This window comes from Pleurodeles waltl, chromosome 11 (genome assembly GCF_031143425.1).
Source record: "Pleurodeles waltl isolate 20211129_DDA chromosome 11, aPleWal1.hap1.20221129, whole genome shotgun sequence".
NCBI lineage: Eukaryota > Metazoa > Chordata > Amphibia > Caudata > Salamandridae > Pleurodeles > Pleurodeles waltl.
In genome coordinates, this window is record NC_090450.1 from 79,920,392 (window position 1) to 79,938,421 (window position 18,030).

General features: G+C 44.7%; 1 protein-coding gene across 3 annotated transcripts in view; it reads right to left on the reverse strand.

The window, feature by feature from the left end:
- The window catches only part of MCF2L2 (MCF.2 cell line derived transforming sequence-like 2), a 1,607,631-nt gene that overhangs the window by 1,441,553 nt on the left and 148,048 nt on the right, over positions 1-18,030 (reverse strand). Inside the window, exon 1 of one of the 3 annotated variants that reach the window (XM_069213111.1) lies at positions 6,333-6,509. The exons of the other annotated variants lie outside the window; for them this stretch is intronic. The gene's annotated coding sequence lies outside the window, so the exon portion shown is untranslated. Of the gene's footprint in view, positions 1-6,332; positions 6,510-18,030 lie in introns of those variants that run through there. 3 annotated transcript variants of the gene reach the window in all.

An 18,030-nucleotide genomic window follows, 5' to 3' on the forward strand; every position in this document is an offset into this window, starting at 1 on the left:
ACAGCCTGTGGCCCAAACACTTTTACAGGAAAACGATAATAAACGTAGTTTATGACTGTTTTCTTGTAAAAGTTTTGCAGCTGCTGCTGCTGGTGTTGGGGGGGGGGGGGTCGCTCCTCCGCCATAGGAGAGGAGCCACTCCTGATAGAAACAATGGTTTAATGCATTCAATATGTATCTTGGAGCAATCAATGCTTCAAGATTCAGCGCAGAAAGAAATTGAAGATTTGAGACAGAGACGTTTTTAAACATTTACCAGATCTGGCTCTAGCTGAAGGCTCAATAGTGGATGAATGTCAAGAAGTGGTAAAAAAAAACTGGTGGCTAGGTTCAACATACAACCCAGTTTAGTAGTCTTACTACACAAATTCTTCAAGAGATCACAATTACAACATGAGAACATTGATACACATATTAGTGTTTTAAGGAAATGATGCTCTCAATGTCAATTTTGGGAATACACTGATCAATTGATTAGAGATCAGTTCATTGCTCGTTGCTCTGATAGGCAGATACAACAGAAACTTCTCACAATGGGCAGTCCTTCCTCTGAAAAGGTGATCAAAGTGGCCAAGAGTGTTGAATTGGCTCAATTATCTTTGAAAGATTTAAATGCTATCCCCATGGTAAAGGAAAGTGTTAATACTCTACATGGTAGCCAAACTACAGGTAAGGATGCCTCAAATAATGACAAGAATTTCTTTAAATGAAAACAACATTTCCTAGAGAAAGTTAAAGTCGCCCTGCCAAAAACATGCCCTGTCGCAATTGTGGCAAGATTTTACATCTTTTGGCTGATTCAGGTGCGGTTATAATGATGATTACGTCTAAGTTGTTCTGTAAGACATGGGGAAACAGAGAACTGTTTCCTACAAATCGAGCACCTATGTTGAATTAGGGCAGGAAGATTGACTTGGAGCGTTTCTTTGAGGATGTGTTGGAATTTAAGGGGTGCAAGATCCAAGCCCATAAGAGGTCTCAACATTTTGGGCTGATATCACCAAGAACTGTTTAGGATGGTGCTCAAACCAGGGGCTAGAGAACAAGGCCCAGTCTTATCTGTGTCTGATTCCGTTGAGGGTGAGTTTCCAAATGTGTTTAAACAGTGTCTGGGAAAAAATCTGGGCTTCAAACGTAAGATAAAAATCAAACAAGGAGCAGTTCCGGTGAAACAAAAGGTTAGATCAGTACCTTTTAGTCTCAGGGAGGATCTTAAAAAAGAACTTGAGATGCTACTAAGTAAGGGTGTGATTGAGCCCATTGAATCAAGTGTTGTTATCGCCTCTGGTTATAGCCCACAAACGTAATGGAGACATGTAGTTATGCATTTATTTGAGGAGCCTTAACAAAGAAATATAGGTTGACTATCACCCTTTACCCAGGATTAATGATCTATTGAAAGAACTGTGCGATGCAGAGTGGTTCTCCAAAATTGACTGGCTTCAGCATACCATCAGGTGGTACTGGAGGAAACATTGTGTCATTTTATGGCTTTCAACTTACCGTTTGGTACGTTCCAATTTTGTAGAATGCCATTTGGGTTGGCTTCTGCTGCATTGTTTTTTCAGCAGATCATGCAACAGTTGTTGGGGAGCATTCACGGAGTCCTTATTTTCAGGACGATGTTTGTTTTTTGCTAAACATTTAGAGGGTCATGACAAAATTCTAAGGACTGTCCTTAACATTTTTTAAGGAAACAGAGTGGTTGTAAAGAGGGAAAAATTTGAATTTTGGAAAAGGGATATAGATTTTCTGGGACATAATATTGCAGGAAAAGAAATTTGTCCTAGACCAGGTCTGATCAAAGCAATAGTTGATTGTCCTAGTCCTAAGAATAAGGAGGAGTTGCGCTCATTTATTGGCCTCTGCAAATTTTATGCCAGGTTTATCCCAGGGTATGCCACTACAATGAAAACTCTCACCAACATGTTGAAAACCAATGTGCCATTTATATGGGATGATGAATGCCTAGAAATCTTTTAAGGGGTCAAAATGGAAATGATTAATGCGAGGGTCTTGATTGCTTATGATCCTAGCATACCTTGCACTATCACGGTGGACGCGAGTAAGTATGGCTTGGGGGTGGCGTTGACCCAGAACACTACTGATGGAGACGTTACCATTAGCTATGCACATAGAGTGCTGTGCAAGCCTGAGTTGAACTACTCAGTTATAGTAAAAGAACTATTGGTATATTACTGGGCCAGTGAGAAATTCAGGAGCTATGTTTGAGGCAGCAGCTTCATAATTCAGACAGATCATAAGTCACTTGTATATATGCTGAATGGTGACAGGATAAAATATACTACTCCACTCTCACCACAAAGTTGTTGAAATATGATTTTGAAGACAGACACATTCCTGGTACAGAAAATGTCACAGCTGATCTACTGTCTAGATTACCCATTAGTGATCCAAACGTAGTGGATATTGAAGAGGACAGGGAGGACTGCTTTATGGCACTGGTCTATATTGTTAATGTCCAAGCATGAGGGGAGGTGGATTGGAGGAAAGCAGGTGATGAGGACACAGTGTTGAGACTGTTCAAGAAATACATAGTGAATGGGTGGCCCAAAGAGAGGAATGGGAGCTCAGAAATTCAACCATTTTGTAATGTGGCTGAGGAACTTTCCATAGAAGATAATATGGTGGTGAGGTGTGACAAGTGTGTTCCTCTTGTCACTTTGCGTGATTTGTTAGCAAACAACATCCATGATGGACACCTTGGGTTAACTATGACAAAGAGGAGGATTAGAGTCCGTTATGGTGGCTGTCTATGGACACGGATATTGATATGATGGTTAAGGACTGTGTGGTGTGAAGCAGAGCTGAAAAAGGGCTCAAAGTTGTGACACCTCATTTACAGCCCATTCAGTTCCCTGAAAAGCCATGGGTAAAAGTAGGAATAGACATGGGGGGACCCTGCAATCTTCCACATCACCATCAAAAGTATGCTTTTGTGTTAATGGATTACCATAGCAAATGGCCAGAAGTGTGTTTTTTTCAACGCCCACTGCAGAAAATGCTGTGACATTTATTAAGGATATTTTTATGAGGGATTGATTTCTAGAATATATCATTTCAGACAATGGTGTGCAATTTATCAATCAAGTAATGGAGCTTTTCTTGAAAGAATCTGAGGTTAAACAACTTAGGAGTTCTCCCTATCATCCCCAAACCACTGGGTTGGTGAAGAGGATGAATTGCGTAGTGATTGAATGTTTTAAATGGGCTACAAATAATGGCCATGATATTGAAGAAGGTGTTAAATCGATGTCTCACTATAGGGGCTTCATTTGGACTGTTAAGATGGTGTCAGTCTACATCAGTACTTTACCCAGCTTGGTTGACTAAAACTGTACAAAGGACATTTGCAAGAAGTGTGAACCAGAGGGACATAATTACCAGAGAAGAAGACGAACAGAAAACAATAAAAGAGAGATTAGATGTTAAAAAAGTGCACTAGATTTAAAAATGTCAATATATGAGACCTGGTTCGGGTAAAGAAATTAACTTTTGTCAAAAAAGGGAATGCCAGTTATGGTGATCTTTTTAGAGTGGAAATAGTGTGTGGTAACGCAGTAAGAGTGGAAGGTAGCCACAGGTGGAATGTAGGTAAGATTGTAAAGGCACTAAGTGATAAGGCAAAGGGGCTAAGTGATGTCCCAACTCAGTCATCGAAGGTGGTGCATAAAGGTAATAATGATGTATCATAACAAATGATTCCTGAATTGGAGACAACAGCCATGACACCATGTTGATCTAATTGCGAGACATATGTACCATGGAAGTTGAGGTAGTGTTTATGTCACACATATGTATAGTGTTTGAGTCACACATATGTATATGATGTAGAATACTGGTACTGGTAATATTCAAAACCTAGGATCCAGTTTCTTGTATTAGTAAATGACCTTCAGATCACAGTTCAGTTTCTCAGTATGCTCATAGGATTTAACAGGTTCATGTGGACTCACTTTTGTTGATTTTTTGGCATTTCATTAATGTTCATATATACATATATATGCTATTGCAGTTTGTTTAGGTTGTTGTATTTTTTATTTCTATATTTATTTCTATTTCTCCTTGGTGTTTATCTTTAAATAAAACCAGGGAAATTGTATGTTATGCTTCATATCCTTGCTGGCTCTACGTCAGCATGAAGAATGTTTGTATCTGTTTTCCACTGGCGGCACTTATGCAGGGAACGTTCCAGGACAGTCAGTGTGAACGTATCCTGACGAGCGACAGCAGCAGCTGTGCATCTGAAGCTTTAATAAACATTGAAGTTTTAACATATTCTTACGCGTCAGAAGCTCCTTACAACACTGTGCTTTTCAAGTTTCAAGCGTACTTGGTTAGAGGCTGCATTGCTTATTGTTCCTGATGCCCAGATCACCCATACCCATGGTCAGACCTTCTTTTAACCAGAGAGTACCTGCACTTCCCAGTAGGTAGGAGGTATCTGCACTTCTATTTTTCCATGTTAAGCACTGATGTGTATGTCACTATTATGACTTTATACAAGTGTTAATCTACTACAGTGTTTCCCAAACTTTTTTTCACAACTGAGGTCACAAGCGAAATGTTGGTGTTTATCTTGTCACAATTGTTGCGCTTCAAAGGCAGAGGTCAAATGTCAGAGTATGCCTCAAATTGCTGCTTACACTTTTTTTTAACATAGGGATCGGGGTTCACAAGCTCCTCTTACTTTACAGTCAGAGAAAGAAAAGTGAATTACTGTGACAATTTTGCTGCGATACAGGGAGTGTGAAACAAAAGACAGTATGGTGTCATTTGTTTTGTAACAATTAAAATGTAAATACTTACACATTCAGCAGTTAGGAAAGCAAAAATGAATCACATTGTTTTGTTATTCTGAAGTGTGATGGAAACAAAGATTTTAATAGCATGAAAGCAAATCAAGATACTTTATTTGGTGACGCAAAAATGATAAATAAGCACTGAAACAAGATTTGCACAGATTATCATTTGTGTGCAATAGAGTTTTATCAGTAAAACAGAATGTCTGAAATTTCAGTGGCCATTTCAATAGAAAAATATATTGGCTGTAAATGACAGTGCGCAACGTCATGATGCTTTGAATATATAAAAAAAATTGCCGGCCTCATGTATATTAAAGCTAAGTGGGTCGTGAAAGTTTGGCATTCTAAAAATTGGGCCATGGTTCTATAACGTTTGGAAAGCACTGTAATATACCAACCAAAAAAAGCTTTATGAATTAAGTCTATAGTTCATTCTCACATACGATTTGGTGATGGCAGTGATACTCCAAGTATGACCCGGGGGTCGCATGGGGCCCTCCTGACTTTTACATGCGGCTGGCCCCCTGGTCAAAAAGCATCATTGAGCTGCTTTTTACTTGACTCAGCACGAACATTAAAATGTGTTCAATACAGGCAAGCATTTATTTAAAGGTTAATTTAAATTAAAAAAGGAAGTAACATGGGTGTCCTGCACCACTTTAATTTAGAAGCACTTTAATTTCTAAAGACATCTTGCAGCAAAAGTGTAAAATTATTGTGTTTAAAATTCAAAAAGTGTATTTCATTAACATGCAGAACTGTGTCACCTTAGCACCTGAGATTATTACATCACTGCATTTGAGAAGTATTTTTTTAAAGCAATCGTTTTCAAGCTTGAATTTAGAAACGTTCATCTCATCTCCCCACTCCCCCACACACACCCTGAAAACAATGCCAATAGTGAACTGAGAGGCAGGTCAGTTATGTGCACTGTTTAGGTGGCTTGGGTTTCTATTATATAGAAATAACATTATAGTTTATTAAATCAAATATAGAAGAAAGTTTTGTACAGCACACATCCTGAAGTAATGTATTTTGAGATCCTCCTAATAGTGAAGAAAAAGGAGGGAAAATTGAATAAAATAATTGCCTATGATCACACAATTTGGCAACCTGGAGAAGCCGGGATTGATCCCATCCATTGGGCAAGTCATACACTAGATGTATATACTTCGCTTCCCCTACACTCACCTTACTGCCAATCCCTCTTCACCTCCGACCGCGATCCTGCTGGCATCAATTCAGCCCACGGTCACATCACAGAAAAACTTGGTGGGCCCCTGAGAAAATATATGCGAGTACCTACATGCTAGGACGACTTTTTTTACAGGCGTAAACCTAACATTATAACTGGTTGAAACTTTCTGAATGAGTCTGGTATATTCGATTTGTCCCCCGGCCCTGCCTGGCATGTCCTACCATGTTCCAGATGTTCGGACCGCTGCCAGGTCATGTGAAAGCCGCAGTTTGCGGAAGGGTTTTGCTTGTCAACAGAAGCAGTCCTACCGTCAGGGGGTCAGTGGCCTCTGCGCGCCCTCCACACCGCCGGCAGGGTCACCCCCTCACGCCGCCTGTCCCCACATCCAGGTCAGCGAGAGAGAGAAGGCACCCATCCCTGGCAGGCGCGCCTCCCCCTCCGCCGCTGTCCGGGCTCTGTCTGGCTGCTAGGGGCTCTGGTAAACCATTCACGGCGCCTCGGCGGAAGGGAGAGCCGAGGCCCCCTGGCGCGGCTCCAAGCAGCCGACAGCAGCAGCAGACCCACAGAGGCGATCACATGGACAGTTTCACAACCCGCTTGTGGCCACAAGGGGCCCGTTGCTGCTGGGGGGCACGCGCTGCCAACACAGCTCCGCATTGTACACAGCACCGGACAGTATCTTTCGAATCACATAAGAAATGTTATTAAGTCACAGGTTTTAATTTATGGCCATAGATGGAAAATACAACGGTGTATTGTTTTGTTGCCTAGCAGCCGAGCTTGAGTTTTTTATTTAGGTACAAATTGTATTGCGTATAAATAGTCTCGCATTCATGTTTTCTGGTTGTCATATTTTTATGACTTTTAAGTGAGGAAACAGGCGGACATCGTGACACGTGGTTGACAAGAAGCTGTGTGCAAAACTGAATCATTACTTTTCCATTTAAACATCGAGCTCAGCTTTCATGGGATGCGCCATAGGGAACCTTTGCAGAATGTTTCCCAGGGCGGATTAATATCTCAATTTGAAGCACTTCCAGCGCCCTCACATTCTCTAGCTCAGAGACTGCAAACTGGCCCATCATCCACCTTGGCACACGCTCAGCCCACTACTGATGCTGAGAGGAAGGCAAGAGCCCGCCTGGTATACGGACCTTTAAATTCACACACGTTCCAGAGAAGCAATTGACCACTGTGTTCAATGGCAGTATAAATAATGATTCAGGATTGAGTACATATGTACGAAACGATTCGGGATTTGTATGCAAACACAGCTGTGTCAAGATCATCTGCATGCGCTTTGAACACCACAAGGTCATGTACACAGGGGTGGACTCATCTAAGATCATGTACACAGCGGTGAAGCAATCTAAGATCAAGTTCCCAAAGAGAGGAGCAATCTAAGATCATGTACACAGCGGTCGAGCAATCTAAGACCGTGTACCCAGGGGTGTAGCTATATAAGCTCATGTACATAAGGGTGGAACAATCCAAGATCATGTGCACACGGATGTAGCACTCTAAAATCATGTACACGGGTGGAACAATCGAAAATCATTTACACAGCGGTGGAGAAATCTAAGATCATGTGCACAGGAGCGGAGCAATCTAAGATCATGTACACAGGAGTGGAGCAATCTAAGATCATGTACACAGGGGTGAAGCAATCTAAGATCATGTGCACTGCAGTGGAGCAATCTAAGATTATGCACACAGGAGTGGAGCAATCTAACTTCACGTACACAGGGGTAAAGCACTCTAAGATGATGTACACATGGTTGAAGCAATCTAAGATTGTGTACATGAGAGGGAGCAATATACGATCATGTACACAAGGGTGGAACAATCCAAGATCATGTACACACGGATGCAGCATTCTAAAATCATGTACACAGGGGTGCAAAAATCCAAGATCATGTATACAGGGGTGGACCAATCTTCCTTTATGTACACAGAGGTGGAGAAATCTAAGATCATGGTAGCAGAAGTGGAGCAATCTAATATAATGTACACAGGGGACAATTTAAGTTCATGTACACAGATGTGGAGCAATCTAAGATCATGTACACAGATGTGGAGCAATCCAAGATCATGTACATGGGGGGGGGCAATCTAAGATCATGTACACAACGGTGGAACAATCTAAGATCATGTACCCAGCGATGGAGCAATCTGCGATAATGTTCAAGGGGGGATAATATAAGATAATGTAGACAAAGGTGGAGCAATCTAAGATCATGTACATGGGTGGAGCAATCTAAGATCATGTACACGGGGGGCTATCTAAGATCATGTACACAGAGTTGGAGCAATATAAGATCATGTACACAGTGAAGAAATCTAGGATCATGTAAACAGCAGTGGAGCAATATAAGATCATGTACATGGGGGGGTGGAGCAATCTAAGACCATGTACACAGCGGTGGAGCAACCTAATATGATGTAGACAGTGGTGGAGCAATCTAAGATATGTTACCGGGTCGAGCAATCTAATGTCACATAGACAGAGGTGGAGCAATCTAAGATCATGTGTACAGGGAGGACAATCTAAGATCATGTACACAGCGGGGGAGCAATCTAAGATAATGCACATGAGGTGTAGAGCAATCTAAGATCATGTACACTGGTGGAACAATCTAAGATCATGTACACAATGGTGGAGCAATCCAAGGTCAGCAAAGAACTGATTCACTTTTGTGCACATAAGATAAGAACAGGGAAAGATTCAAGGTTGTGTACATAGGCCGCAAAGTGGAGATGTAGAGTCCCTACATATTTGGAGCACTGAGATTGATGGTAGCTTGTGGGGGGGCTATCAATAGCAGGTGAGGTTCATTTCGAAGAGATGCTAGCTTTCTTAAGTAGAGGGGTGGAGAGGTGAGTCTGATGCCTCATGGAAAGTTAGTGCTAATTCTGGAGACATCGCTTGAGAAGCTTGTTTTCCGGTATTTTCATTTTTTCATCTCTTGATTTCAAGGCTATTGAAATCATTGCTTTTTGTGTTACCCTGGTGTCCTGAGATAGTTAGTTTTTTCAGTCACACAGGATGAAGTGCTGGTTGTTACTGTCTTGCAAGTGATGAGCAGGTCTTGAAGGTGGTCCCCGTAATTCACTGCTAGCCATCTATAATTCTATATATTTTTTATGCAGTAGATTATTGAATCCATTTCAGAGACAGGGTAGGTTAATTAAGTATTAATTAAGTCACAGTAGACTGCAGTGGTTCCGACTCTTTTTTTCACTGGGATTAACTGGTTTCCACTGAAAACTAGAAAACATACAGTTACTGTATACTACTGTTCTTGGACTGTTAAGAACTTGTCCAGTTGGCGGTAAACATGCTCATGTCAGGCATTTTCACTATGACCTGAGGTCTCTAGTGGCTATAGGGCATAATCCTGGCTCGGCCTTTAGTTTACCGTAAGTCCTGGAAAGTTTAGTTGTCCCTAATTCAGGTTTAGGGTTAAAGCGCAGGAAATACTGCATAGTTTTAAACCAACTGTATTTGAACAAAGACAGGCTATATCCAACATTTACAAGGCCCCCACACTCGATCAGCACTAGACACTGGTCACTGAGGCAAGAGTGAGTGTAGGAAAGTACCATCTTGCCTGGCATGTTACCCCCATTATTTCACTGTATATATGTTGTTTTAGTTGTATGTGTCACTGGGACTCTGCCAGCCAGGGCCCCAGTGCTCATAAGTGTGCCCTGAATGTGTTACCTGTGTTATGACTAACTGTCTCACTGAGGCTCTGCTATCCAGAACCTCAGTGGTTATGCTCTCTCATTTCTTTCAAATTGTCACTAACAGGCTAGTGACCAATTTTAACAATTTACATTGGCTTACTGGAACACCCTTATAATTCCCTAGTATATGGTACTGAGGTACCCAGGGTATTGGGGTTCCAGGAGATCCCTATGGGCTGCAGCATTTCTTTTGCCAAACATAGGGAGCTCTGACAATTCTTACACAGGCCTGCCACTGCAGCCTGAGTGAAATAACGTCCACGTTATTTCACAGCCATTTACCACTGCACTTAAGTAACTTATAAGTCACCTATATGTCTAACCTTTACCTGGTAAAGGTTAGGTGCAAAGTTACTTAGTGTGTGGGCACCCTGGCACTAGCCAAGGTGCCCCCACATTGTTCAGGGCAAATTCCCCGGACTTTGTGAGTGCGGGGACACCATTACACGCGTGCACTACACATAGGTCACTACCTATGTGTAGCTTCACAATGGTAACTCCGAAAATGGACATGTAACATGTCTATGATCATAGAATTGCCCCCTCTATGCCATCCTGGCATAGTTGGCACAATCCCATGATCCCACAGGTCTGTAGCTCAGACTTGGGTACTGCCAAACTACCTTTCCCGGGGTTTCACTGCAGCTGCTGCTGCTGCCAACCCCTCAGACAGGTTTCTGCCCTCCTGGGGTCCAGCCAGGCTTGGCCCAGGATGGCAGAACAAAGGACTTCCTCAGAGAGAGGGTGTTACACGTCTCCCTTTGGAAAAAGGTGTCAGGGCTGGGGAGGAGTAGCCTCCCCCAGCCTCTGGAAATGCTTTCATGGGCACAGATGGTGCTCATTTCTGCATAAGCCAGTCTAAACCGGTTCATGGACCCCTCAGCCCTGCTCTGGCGCGAAACTGGACAAAGGAAAGGGAAGTGACCACTCCCCGGACCTGCACCTCCCCTGGGAGGTGCCCAGGGCTCCTCCAGTGTGCTCCAGACCTCTGCCATCTTGGAAACAGAGGTGCTGCTGGCACACTGGACTGCTCTGAGTGGCCAAGGCCAGCAGGTGACGTCAGAGACTCCTTCTGATAGGCTCCTTCAGGTGTTGCTAGCCTATCTTCTCTCCTAAGTAGCCAAACCCTCTTTTCTGGCTATTTAGGGTCTCTGCTTTGGGGATTTCCTTAGATAACGAATGCAAGAGCTCATCAGAGTTCCTCTGCATCTCTCTCTTCACCTTATGCCAAGGAATCGACTGCTGACCGCGCTGGAAGCCTGCAAAACTGCAACAAAGTAGCGAAGACGACTACTGCAACTCTGTAACGCTGATCCTGCCGCCTTCTCGACTGTTTTCCTGGTGGTGCATGCTGTGGGAGTAGTCTGCCTCCTCTCTGCACTAGAAGCTCCGAAGAAATCTCCCATGGGTCAACGGAATCGTCCCCCTGCTACCGCAGGCACCAAAGAACTGCATCACCGGTACCCTGGGTCTCCTCTCAGCACGACGAGCGAGGTCCCTTGAATCCAGCAACTCTGTCCAAGTGACTCCCACAGTCCAGTGACTCTTCAGTCCAAGTTTGGTGGAGGTAAGTCCTTGCCTCCCCACGCCAGACTGCATTGCTGGGAACTGTGACTTTTGCAGCTACTCCGGCCTCTGTGCACTTCCGGCAGAAATCCTTTGTGCACAGCCAAGCCTGGGTCCACGGCACTCTAACCTGCATTGCACGACTTTCTAAGTTGTCCTCCGGCGACGTGGGACTCCTTTGTGCGACTTCGGGTGAGCACCGTTTCACTCCTCTTCATAGTGCCTGTTCCGGCACTTCTGCGGGTGCTGCCTGCTTCTGAGAGGGCTTCTTGTCTTGCTGGGCGCCCCCTCTGTCCCCTGACGCAATTGGCGACATCCTGGTCCCTCCTGGGCCACAGCAGCATCCAAAAACGCTAACCGCACGACTTGCAGCTAGCAAGGCTTGTTGGCGGTCTTTCTTCAGGAAAACATTTCTGCACGACTCTCCACGGCGTGGGGGATCCATCCTCCAAAGGGGAAGTCTCTAGCCCTTGTCGTTCCTGCAGATCCTCAGCTTCTACTGTCCAGTAGCAGCTTCTTTGCACCCACAGCTGGCATTTCCTGGGCATCTGCCCATCTCCGACTTGCTTGTGACTTTTGGACTTGGTCCCCTTGTTCCACAGGTACCCTCGACTGGAAATCCATCGTTGTTGCATTGCTGGTTTGTGTCTTTCCTGCAGAATTCCCCTATCACTACTTCTATGTCCTTTGGGGAACTTTAGTGCACTTTGCACTCACTTTTCAGGGTCTTGGGGTGGGCTATTTTTCTAACCCTCACTGTTTTCTTACAGTCCCAGCGACCCTCTACAAGGTCACATAGGTTTGGGGTCCATTCGTGGTTCGCATTCCACTTTTGGAGTATATGGTTTGTGTTGCCCCATCCCTATGTGTCCCCATTGCATCCTATTGTAACTATACATTGTTTGCACTGTTTTCTAAGACTATACTGCATATTTTTGGTATTGTGTACATATATCTTGTGTATATTTGCTATCCTCATACTGAGGGTACTCACTGAGATACTTTTGGCATATTGTCATAAAAATAAAGTACCTTTATTTTTAGTATATCTGTGTATTGTGTTTTCTTATGATATTGTGCATATGACACTAGTGGTACTGTAGGAGCTTCACTCGTCTCCTAGTTCAGCCTAAGCTGCTCTGCTAAGCTACCATTATCTTTCAGCCTAAGCTGCTAGACACCCTATACACTAATAAGGGATACCTGAGCCTGGTGCAAGGTGTAAGTACCCTTTGGTACTCACTACAAGCCAGTCCAGCCTCCTACAGTGAGCCATGAGTCTAGGACAAAGGTCAAGTGGCCTTTGAGTCTCTCTAGGGTAAACAGTCTCGACTAGGTTTTAAAGGACAAGACGTTCCTTTTCAGTGTTCTCAGCATTGGTCAATGGAAGTTCAAGTGGCTTTTACAGGCCTCATTCTTGTCCACTACTTTGTCACCGCCAAGGGTACACTTCACTGGACTGGATAAAGTGTTTAGGGGTCAGATCAAGGGAAGAAATGTGATGCAAAGGCAGAAGTCTTTAGATTAGAATTGAAATGTGAGATTTAAAGTAATTGCCATCCTAAACCAGGTAGATACCATCCACCAAGAGTTGCCCTGCAGACTCCTGCCTCCTGATGAAGTTCAAGAACATTTAGTTCAGTTGTTGATCCTTGTAAGCTTGGCATGCAGGTTCTGAAGGCTGATGGGCAGGCTTGTGCGTTAAGCCAGACATACATGCTGGTGTTAATCCGCCATGCTGTGGTTCTGCCTCTTGCAGGCAGGACAGCTCCTTCCAAGACATTTGAGGGCCTCATCTTCCAAGTATGATGCAGAAGTCTAGGCACTTTACTCTGCTCCTAGACTGGACCTGTGCACCTCCTCCTGGTTCTACACCTCATGTAAGCAGTTGCTGTAGCTATTCTCTTTGAAGCTAAGGTGATTCCAAAGTACTGGTTCTGGGCTGATAGTACTTCCTAAGTTCTATTCAGTGATTGTGTCCAATAGACCTTGTTTGCACGTCTACCAGTGGTACATGCAAGGGGGGGTACAGAAGGCGGTACGTTCAAGTGCCAGTGAGTGCTGGGGCATTGCTGGAATCAATGTGCATGTGCAGATGGAGGATGCAGTGGGTGTAGGTGCATTGAACGTCTGGAGGATACATATATCAGTGTGTATATGTTAGAGCATGCACGGGTGTAATGAAGACCCTAGAGGCGCCAATGGCTGTTAATGAAGTTCAGTTGTTAGTGTGTGCAAGTGCAGCTGCCAGTTCCATTAATGGTCAGTGGGTGCAATTACAATGCAGAGTTCAACGGTGCACAGGTCAGCGACCAGTATATACATCCTGTTTTCATAAGGTTTACAGCAAGCGGTGTATATAGTGAATTAGTTTAACCCAGGCAAGGGATCCTCAGTTGTCTCCACTCCAGATGTTCAGGCCCTGTGGTTTTGGTCTAAGATGCTCAGATGAAGCTCATTGTCACATTATTGTTGGTTGTTATCATAGTGGGGATCTGTGGAGGTGGTTGTAGGAACACACTAAGTATGAGATTATATGGCCTCTGGTCCAGTATGGGGAGCAATCTTGAATTCTCTGTTCTACTCACCCTGTCCCTGCCCACAATGCTAGCACTACTTTCACCTGCACATTACAGGGGAGACTCTCCAGGTGTCACTCCTCTAGCTAGGCACCATGTACAGCAGGGCTTTGCCTATTTCATGGGATTCCTTCCTCTGGCTTACTCCCGTTCCAACTTGAACCACCCTGCTACCATTTACCGTCCATGCTCTGCTGTAATGTCACCATGGGAAAGACTGCCTCCCCCAGACCTCCTTCCACATGTCAGGGCGCTCTGACAGTTTTTTTTACAATTATTATGGAATTCTAACATGCCTAGTTCTGTCTGCTCTGTGTGTCTGTAGGAGACAGTAAGCTTTGGGTGTGACCTTCGATTTTCAAATGCAACCACCGTCATGCTTGTTTGATTTGTCTTTGGCCCATCTATGCTTACCTCCATATTTCACTGTGGTGCCAGCAAAATGATGACTCTTGTTAGAACAGGCCTTTCACCAGAGCAGACCTGACATAATGAAGTGGTAGCATTCCTACAAATCATTCAGCCTTGAAGCTGGCAATCTGTGAAATGGGACTTCACCTACCTCATCTCAAGGACAGTGGGCCTGATTTAGATCTTGGTGGTAATGTTCCTGCCATCGACTTTTCAACTGAAAACCCATCCACCACTGAGAATGTCCACCCATGATATTTAGATGTTGGCGGTCCCATAGACAAAAGCCTGCGTTCAAACAGCTGTCTACGCCAAGTAATCCCATCTGCCGTCGACAGTGCCATAGGCAATAGCACATGCACATGAGCACGGGAGCACCGCAGATATATACATTTCACAGTAATTTTTGTAAATTACTGTGACATACATATGTCGGGCACAAGGGTGGGTCAGACATGGGTGGGGACGCACTGGCACGCAACACATATCACACACATACACAACTGGCAAATGAATGCTGGCACCACAATGATGGTACATTCACACCTGTCAACTGTGTCCATGTGTGCACATTGCCAGGGGACCTGTACCTGTCATATTGTGCTGAGAGATGTGTGTGTGAGTTAGTACGTGTATATGTGTGTGCAATGCAAATGGCTGGTTGAGTCAGAGGGAGCTGGAGTGAATGTTGTGGTTGTGTCAGTATGTGTGCCACTTGCATATGCCACTGGTGTTGTTGTTTATGTTGAGTTGCTGCGTGCAACATTCAGGTGAGTGGTGTTGTGTGGTGGTCATTATGATGTGTGTTGTTGTGGTGTTGTGTGAGTGTGTGTAGATGACTGTTTTGTTGTGTTGGTTGTGGGTGCAGGGTGTATGGTGTGTATGTGTTTTCTCATGGATGTCTGTCAATGTGTGTTTGCTGCAGCTACGTGGTGTGTTTTGTTGGTATGACAATGGATACAGGTGTTTATGTGGTGTGATGTGTCATGTGTGATGCAGGGGTACACATATGGCAAAGGTTGAGTGTGTGTGTGGCTTACCTCTATTCCACAGCCACTGCCATTGTATGATGTCCATCGAGTCCCCTGATGTCCTCCCTCTGTCAGAAAACTGCCGCCAGTACACCGTCTACAGAGCTGTAACATCTAAATACGGCGGGAGGAAGACCGTCAACTTGATGGTCCTCTCGGGTCTGCTGCCACGGCAGCTTAACTGTGCAACCACCAAGATCTAAATCAGGTCCACTGACATCATCTGGTGCTAATTACTATTATGCCCACGTCTGAGTCCCCTATTAACGTAATCACGCTTAAGTATATCTATGGTGGCTAAGCTTGAAAATTGGATATCCGATTCCAACACTGGTGTTTTAAATTCTGCCATAACCGTCTATTCTAGAGAAATCTGTTTCCACCTGGCAAATGGAGAATTAAGAAAAAGAACCTTTATTTGTCTGTGCCAGTGGCACCAGTGCTGTAGCAGATTCATCAGTAGATATCAGTGCCATAGCAGACCAGGAGGCTGAAAGGATTTAATGAAATTCAGAGTCTAAACTGGTAATTGCTGAATTATTCTGATTTTCCTAGACCTACAGATGACTCATGGAAAAGCTCACCAGAAACATCTGTGGTGAATTTAGAAGATTGGACAAGCCAACAGTGCTCTTGTAAGGTCATGAGCCTATGAACACGACTCTTTCATGTTGACCAAATTACTGTCTGCAATCTGTGAACATTTTCTTCCCTCCAACCATGTGAACCCAAACAGGATTGGCAATATTCTATTAATCGTGGTTACAATCTGTTACCCAGTAGGGAAATGACACTCAAATCCTAGTTTAGCTAAATACATATTACAGGAATCCCCCCAGAGAAAACAATTCCACCCAGAATTGATTCATTTTGGAGCATCTTTTCAAGCCACACATAATCATTGAATGAATCAATCAATCATAGCATATGGAAAGGGCTGGACTATCACCCATAAGGGGATCTGGGCGCTGAGGGTGCTGTGTCTCTGTTGAAAAGCCATGTCTTGAGTCTCCTTCTCAAGTCCGCCAGGGAAGGAGCTGTTTGGAGGTGGAGGGGCAGGCTGTACCAGGACTTGGCTGCTGTGTGGGAGAAGGAGTGGCCTCCGCTGTGGCTGCGATGGATGTGGAGTGTGTGCAAGGTTTAGTGAGGTGGAGCATAGCGGTTTTGTTGGGATTTAAAAGCTCAGTCGAAGGTTGATGTAGGCCCTTGGTTGTGGAGAGCCTTGTATGCAACTGTGAGGATTTTGAATTGGCAGCTCTCCTGGACGGTGATCCAGTGGAGGTTCCTGAGGTGTGGGGTGAGGCTTGAGCACTTGGGGAGGTTGAGGACGAGTCTGGCTGTGGTGTTCTGTAGAGTCTGGATTAGTTTAAGTAGCTGGGTGGACACTGCAGCGTGGAGAGCGTTGCCATAGTCAAGGCGGCAGGTGACCAGGGCGTGCATGACTGTCTTTCTGGTGTTGGTAGGGATCCATTTGAAGATTCAGCGGAGCATATGAAGGATGTAGAAGCAGGAGGAGGTTAAAGAGTTTACCTGTCGATTCATGGATAGTAGGCAGTAGAGGATGATGCTGAGATTTTGTGCGTGGTCTGAAAGAGAGGACGTTAGTCCGAGTTCTACTGGTCATTAGCAGTGGTCCCAAACATAGATTCTTCCTGACAATCAGGACTTCCATTTTGTCAGTGTTTAGTTTGAGGCAGATGTTTCTCATCCATGTTGCTAAGTTGGTCATGATGTTGTGGAAGTTGGGTTTGGGGGTCTTCAGTGAGTGAGAGGATTAATTGAGTGTCGTCGGCGTAGGAGACTATATTGAGTCCATAGGGTTTGAAGATGTCTGCTGGGGGGTCATGTAGATGTTGAACAAGGCTGGGCTGAGGGAGGGTCCTTGGGGTAAGCTGCAATTGATGTTCTTGGATGTAGAAGTGAAGGGAGGAAGGCGGATGTTCTAAGTGTGGCCTGAGAGGAAAGAGGTGACCCACTTAAGGGCGTTTTGTTGAATGCCTAGGTTGTGGAGTCTGTTGAGGAGAGTATGGTGGGAGACTGCATAGAACGCTGCAGAGAGGTCCAGAAAGATCAGAGCTCCCAACTCTCCTCGGTCGAGGAGAGTCAAGTGGCAGCCATCAGTGAAGTGTTGGTTGATAGCTTTCTTAAGCATTTTGGCCGGGAAGGGAAACCAGGAGATCGGTCTGTAGTTTTTGAGGTTGCTAGGGTCGGTAGAGGGTTTCTTTAGGAAGGGTCGGACCTCTGTGTGCTTCCATTCATCTGGGAAGGTTGCAGTGGAGATGGAGGTGTTGAGGATGCGGGTCAGTTCAGTGCAAACAGTGTTGGCTCAGAGAATGAAATGCCAGCGGGGGCAGGAGGCAGTGGGTGTCCCGGAGTAGATAGATGACATGAGGGCAGCAGTGGTCTGTGCGGTATTCGGGGACCAAATCTTTATCGTGTGGCTGGTGTTTGCTGCTTGAGAGATGTTGTCTAGGCTGGAGGTGGAGCGATGGGCGTTGAAATTGCTGTATATGGTGGTGATCTTGCTGTGGAAGTAGCCTTAGAGGGTGTGACAGAGTTCCTGGGGTGGGTGGATGGTGGTCTCTGTGGCTATCGGGTTAGATAATTCCTTGATGATTCTGAATAATTATTTCGTGTGGTTGCCTGTGGTGTTGATGCGGGCAGTGATT